This window comes from Erithacus rubecula (assembly GCF_903797595.1).
Source record: "Erithacus rubecula genome assembly, contig: scaffold_156_arrow_ctg1, whole genome shotgun sequence".
In the NCBI taxonomy this organism is placed as follows: domain Eukaryota; kingdom Metazoa; phylum Chordata; class Aves; order Passeriformes; family Muscicapidae; genus Erithacus; species Erithacus rubecula.
The window spans coordinates 223164-228948 of NW_027636148.1; positions in this window are offsets into that span (position 1 = coordinate 223164).

Sequence of the window (5785 nt, forward strand, 5' to 3'; positions counted from 1 at the left end):
ATTTTCATTCTACTGTATAATTATTATGATATTACTCAGTAATGCTTACTCTGTCCTGTCTTTTTTCTGCTGGCTTAGGTATCACACTTCTTAAAATTTGTTCACAGGAAAATCTTTGTCATTACTCTTTTTAATTCAGTATTTGAATTCCTAGTGTGAACCACAGGCTATATAATCCAAGGGCTGTACTACATCTGTGCTTACACAAAATCGAGAACTCTGTATGCCATGGTTGCCTGACATGTTTGGCTTCTCTGGAGCTGCAGGGTTGGTGCCTCTGGGCAGAGCTGGTCTGAAAAGGGAACACAGTGCTCCTCACTGCCAGGCACCCCCAGGGCATCTGCTCCATAACCTCCCCTTCCTTCACTTTCATACTCCCCTGCAGAGCGTCTGTGTTGGTTTAAGGTCTCACATTTCTCTCAGCTTGGTCCCAGTCCTGGTGTGTGGCTGTGCAGTCACTGCAGGCAGGGACAGGCCGTGGGCACTGCTGGAACAGAGCTGGGCTCTGCAACAGCATTTCCATCATGCAAGGGCATCTCCCCAGTGCAGGGCCTGAAAGCTTCAATCTCCTTCCCCATTTGCTCTCAAGGATGCTCCCAACAGTGCCCTGGAGAGGAGAACAGCAGTGACAGCCAAAGTGTGGCAGTATTCAGGGTGGGGCTGTTCCAGCAGTGCCCTTGCAAAGCCAGAGCTGCTTCCAGCAGTGCCCTCTCACCCCAGGGCAACAACAGAGGTTGTTCTTCCCTTTGTGGAAGGACATCAAGTGACTGGGTCAGGAGTCTGTGTTTGCAGTGCAGGGACATTCCACAGCCCTGAACATCCTCTGTGTGTGTGAGGGGACATAAGCCCAGTGAGCACAAACACCTTCAGCTGTTTCTGGAGTTTCCAGAGTCTAACATCCCCTGGGAAGCCCTGGGTGCAGGGCTGGGATGAGCTCCTGTGCCCAGAGCTCCCCATGTCCATCCCTCTGGCCCTGGGGCACCTCGGGCAGGGGCAGCGCAGGGTGACACCGCAGGGCTGAGGCCCCTGCCAGGCTCTGGTGCTGGCAGCAGAGCCCAGGGTGTGGGAGCCCAGGGCATACCCCTGGCCTCCTTGGGGGTCTCAAACCCCCCCTGGCAAGGGTCTCAAAGACCTCTGAGACCCTGGTGTCACAGGTGCTGAATTCTAATCCCTGGGGAAAGTTGTCAGCACAAGGAGAATGGAAACAAGCTACCAAAACTAGTGAAGTGTAAATTAGATTGTTAGAAGGTAGATAAATAGACTTTTGGGAATGTTTATGATAAGGGACATGTGGCCAAGATGGAGAATTTGGGGGGTGGACACCTTTTCCTCCTTCTTCTCCATGTCATCCATGCTGGGTGACACTTTGGCACTCTTGGATTGGATGGGGTCAGGGCTGGACCATTTAATAAAATTGTATTGTATTGGGAAAATTTTGTAAACATGTAATGTGTAATACAAACTATATAAGATAAGCCCTGCCTTCACCAGGCAGATTCCACCATGGATGCCAGGCTGAGCAGACCGCTGCTGGCCAGGCAAAAGGTGCCTGAGATATGAAACAATAAACAATCCTTGGAAAAAAGAGAAAACCTTCTCCAGCAATCTCTCTTCGGCAGCTTCGGGAGAAAACCAGGGTTTGAACCACCTTCGTGCCCCTCTGGGGTGATCTCGGGGCAAAGGAGAAACCCCAGACTGGGACACAGGGACCCCCTGTCCTGCTGCAATGAACTGTCTGTGTGTGTGTCAGGGAAGGACCCTGGACACCCCTGGGGCTGTGAGCAGGGCATGAGCTCAGGGGTGGGCACCTGACAGAGCCCTGACATTTCTGGCTGTGCCCATAAGAGCAGAGTTGGGCAAGGTGACTGTGGTTAAACCCCTCTGGGCATCCAGTGACTACAGAGTGTCTCTGTCACTGTCCCTCCTTACACAGAAAATAGGAGAAAATAAGGTGAACAGTTGTGGGTCACCATAAAGAGAGATTAATATTTGGGGGATTAAAATGCAAGGGCCAAATGTAGAAGAAAGGAAAATCATGGAGAGGTAAGAATTCACCCCACATAATGGTTGCTCTGGAAGACAAATATCCTAATACAGAAAGTCCATAGGCTCTCTTGTCCCCCTCATTTCCCTCCTGATCCTGACATCCCATGGAATGGAAGATCCTTTGGGTCAGTTCATCCCAGCTGTCCCATCCCTGTGTCCCCAGGAACACTTGCCCCCCTCCAGCCCATTGGTTTAGGGGTTGTAGAGATGCCACATGTGGGGCCAGCCTTGCTCAGGAACAGCCAAAGCCTTGGGCTGGGACCAAACCCACTCCAGCTCCAACAGCAAAGCACAGCAGGACAGGGGCTACCCTGGGCAAAGGGAACTCCATCCCAGCCACACCCAGACCAAGGGGGCTCAGGGGGCTCTTCCCACCTTTGTTATTCCACAATTCAATGAATCTATTCCTTGGAGAGCTCTTTGAAGACAGAATTGACAGACAGGCAGAGTAGAGCTATAAAATGCACCAGTACAAACACAGCAGCTCCTATGAGGAATAAACCTTCCCAGGGCAGGGCTGTGAAAGGAGAGGCACCCAGGAGGTGGAGGATGAGCTCAGTGCGTGTGTGTGTGTCCCCCAAGGCACAGAGGGTGAGGGTGGCAGAGGTCAGGGCAGGGCTGGCAGTGGCAGGGCAGATCCAGGGGCGGTGAGATGGGAGTGTGCAGCCTGCAGGGTCACAGCAGCAGCTGTGGGACAGCACAGGACAAGCTGTGCTGGACATGGCCAAGGGCCCTGGCAGGGCTGGCAGTGCCCAGGAGAAGCCAAGTCTTGGTGCTCTGGAGCACAGCAGGGTCTGTGCCACAAGGGCTCTGAGGAGACACCTTGTCCTGAACCTAAAAATGGTATCATTTGCAACAATTCCATTATGTCCAGTGTCACAATGCTCTCCTTGGATCCATGAGGCCCCACAGTGTCACAATGGTCCCTTGGCTCCATTCATCCCACACTGTTACATGAATCCTTAGTTCCGTGGTGCTGTGAACTGTCACAATGGTCTCCTTGGTTCCATGGTGATACAGTTGCCACAATTTCCATGGTACCTCAACTGTTCCTTGATCCCACGAGGCCCCACAGTGTCACAATGGCCCCTTGCTGCCATGACACTGTGTAATGTCACATTTGTCTCCATGATTCCATACTGCCCTGCAGTGTCACAATGCACCATTGGTCAATGAGGCTCCAGTGTCACCATGACCCCTTGGTTCCATGGACCCCACAGTGTCACTGTGGTCCCCTTGGTCCACAAGGCTCTGAAGTTCCACAATGGCTCTTTGGTTCCAAGAGGTTTGATACAGTCACAATTCACTTCTTGGTTCCACGAGGCCCTGCTGATTCACAGTGCCCATGATTCCATGAGTTTCCATGGAGTCACCACGGTGTCCTTGGATCCGCAGTATCACAATGGTACCATCCTGCCCCAGTGTCACAATGGCTTTGTTCCCTGAGTTTCCACTGTGCCACAATGGTCTCCTTGGTGCCATGAGGATACAGAAATTCCACATAAACATTGAGAAACACCTGCTTGACATACCCAAGAGCATCTGTCTCCATTCAAATTAGGGATTAAAGGTGAGAATGGCACCAGCAGCTTCCATCTGCAGCACAGACCCAGGGAAAGGACAGGGACAGAGACTTCTTGTTGAAAAGACTGAAAAACTTGTTGAAAAGTTGAAAGACTCTGTGAATTCACAGATCACAGAATCACTAGGTTGCAAGAGAACTTCAAGATCAAGTCCAACCTCTGCCTAACACCTCTATATGGCACCAATTGCCATACCTAGTCTTTTTTTAAACATAAAGGGATGGTGTCTCCACCAACCCCTGGAGAGAGCATTCCAGAATTTTACTGCATTTCCTGTAGAAAACATTTTTTCTGATATCCAACCTGTATTTCCTATGCTGAAGCTAAACACTGTGTCTTCTCATTCTGTCAGTTGCTGCCTGGTGAAAGAGACAAACCTCCACCTGACTAAAAACATGGTTCAGGAAGTTGTAGAGAGTGATAAGGTAACCTCTGAGTCCTCCTTTCTCCAGGATAAACAACTCCAGCTCCTTCAGCCACTCCTCACAGGACTTGTGTTCCCCACCCCTCACCAGCCTTGTTTCCCTTGTCTGGACACACTCCAGCCCCTCCTTGTCCTTCCCAAATTGGGGGGGCCCAGAACTGGACACAGCACTTTAGGTGATGCACAGCCAGTGCTCAGCACAGGGGAAGAATCACTGCCCTGGTCCTGCTGACCACACCATTACTGACCCAGGCCAGGAGCCATTGGCCTACTTGGCCACCTGGGCACACTGTTGGCTCATGTCCAGCCTGCTGTCCATCAGTGGGCCCAGGTCCCTTTCTGCCTGGTCACTGTACAGCTACTCTGTCCCCAGCCTGAAGCGCTTCAGGGGTTGTTGTGGCCAAAGTACAGGGCCCAGCACTCGTTAAACCTCAAATTGATGGACTTAATCCCTGGATCCAGCCTGTCCAGATCCCTCTGGAGAGCTTCCTAACCTCCAGAACACTCACACCCAGTTTGGTGTCATCTGCAAATATGCTGATGGCGCACTCAATGCCCTCATTCAGATCATCAATGCAGATACAGAAATCCACGCTGGCTGGTTCTGATCCCTCATTCATCCTGTAGGTGCCCTGTGATGACTCTCAAGGTGATCTGTTCCATCACCTGGCTGGGCACTGAGGTCAGACTGACAGGCCTGGAGTTCTCTAGATTCTCCTTCCAGCCCTTCTTGGGGATGGGCTCACATTGGCACCTCCAGTCCTCTGGGACCTCCCTGGTGAGCCAGGACTGATGATAAATGATGGAGAGCAACTTGGGGAGCTCATCCAGCAGCTCCCATATCCCCCTAGAATGGATCCCATCTGATTGTAGAGACACCTGTAAGCATCTGAGTGGTTTAGCAGGTCCCCTGTTACTTCTCCCTAGATTACAAGGGTCTGTTCTGCTCCCTGTCCCCATCTACCAGCTCAGGAGAACACTTGTCCTGAGGATAACCTGTGTTATTGTTGAAAACTGAGGCCAGGAAAGGGCTAAGTACCTCAGCCTTTTCTCTTTGGTAAACATATCCCGTCCTGTCCCCCCACCCCCAGTAAGAAATCAAGGTTCTCCTTTTCCCTCTTTTTGCCATTAATATATGGATAAAATATTTTTTGTTTTCCTACACAGAACTGCCATCTTAAGTTGATTGAGCTTTCACCTCCTTTTCTTTCTTCATGACCTGACAACATCCTTAAACACTTCCTGAGTTGCTTGCGCCTTTGTCTAAAGTTGATGCATCCTCTTTTTCCTGAGTTCCTGAAAAAAGCTCCATGTCCAACCAGGCCAGTTGTTTTCCTCACTGGCTCATCTTCTGGGACACTGGTACAGGCTGCTCCTGCTTCTTCAAGATTTCTTTCTTTAAAAATATCCATCCTTTTTGGAATCGTTTGTTTTAAGGACTGTTTCCCTCAAAAACAATCAGTACCGGATTTGTACAACACAAATCTGCATCCTGAATAGGTTGAAGTCTGCTCTCTTTAACTCCAGTGTTAGAAATTTTGTTGATTGTCCCGTCTCTGAGGGTCTCTTCAGGCTTGAGACCTCCCCAGAGAGGGCATGAGGGTGGTAAAAAATCTGGTTCTCTCGGAGGCACCGGCAAGAAAGCAGCTTGAGATGATCTTGTGTTTTTTCAGGGCTGTTTATTTATCTTCTCTTAAAAATGTTTCTGCCAGCCCAGCATGGGTCCGCTCTG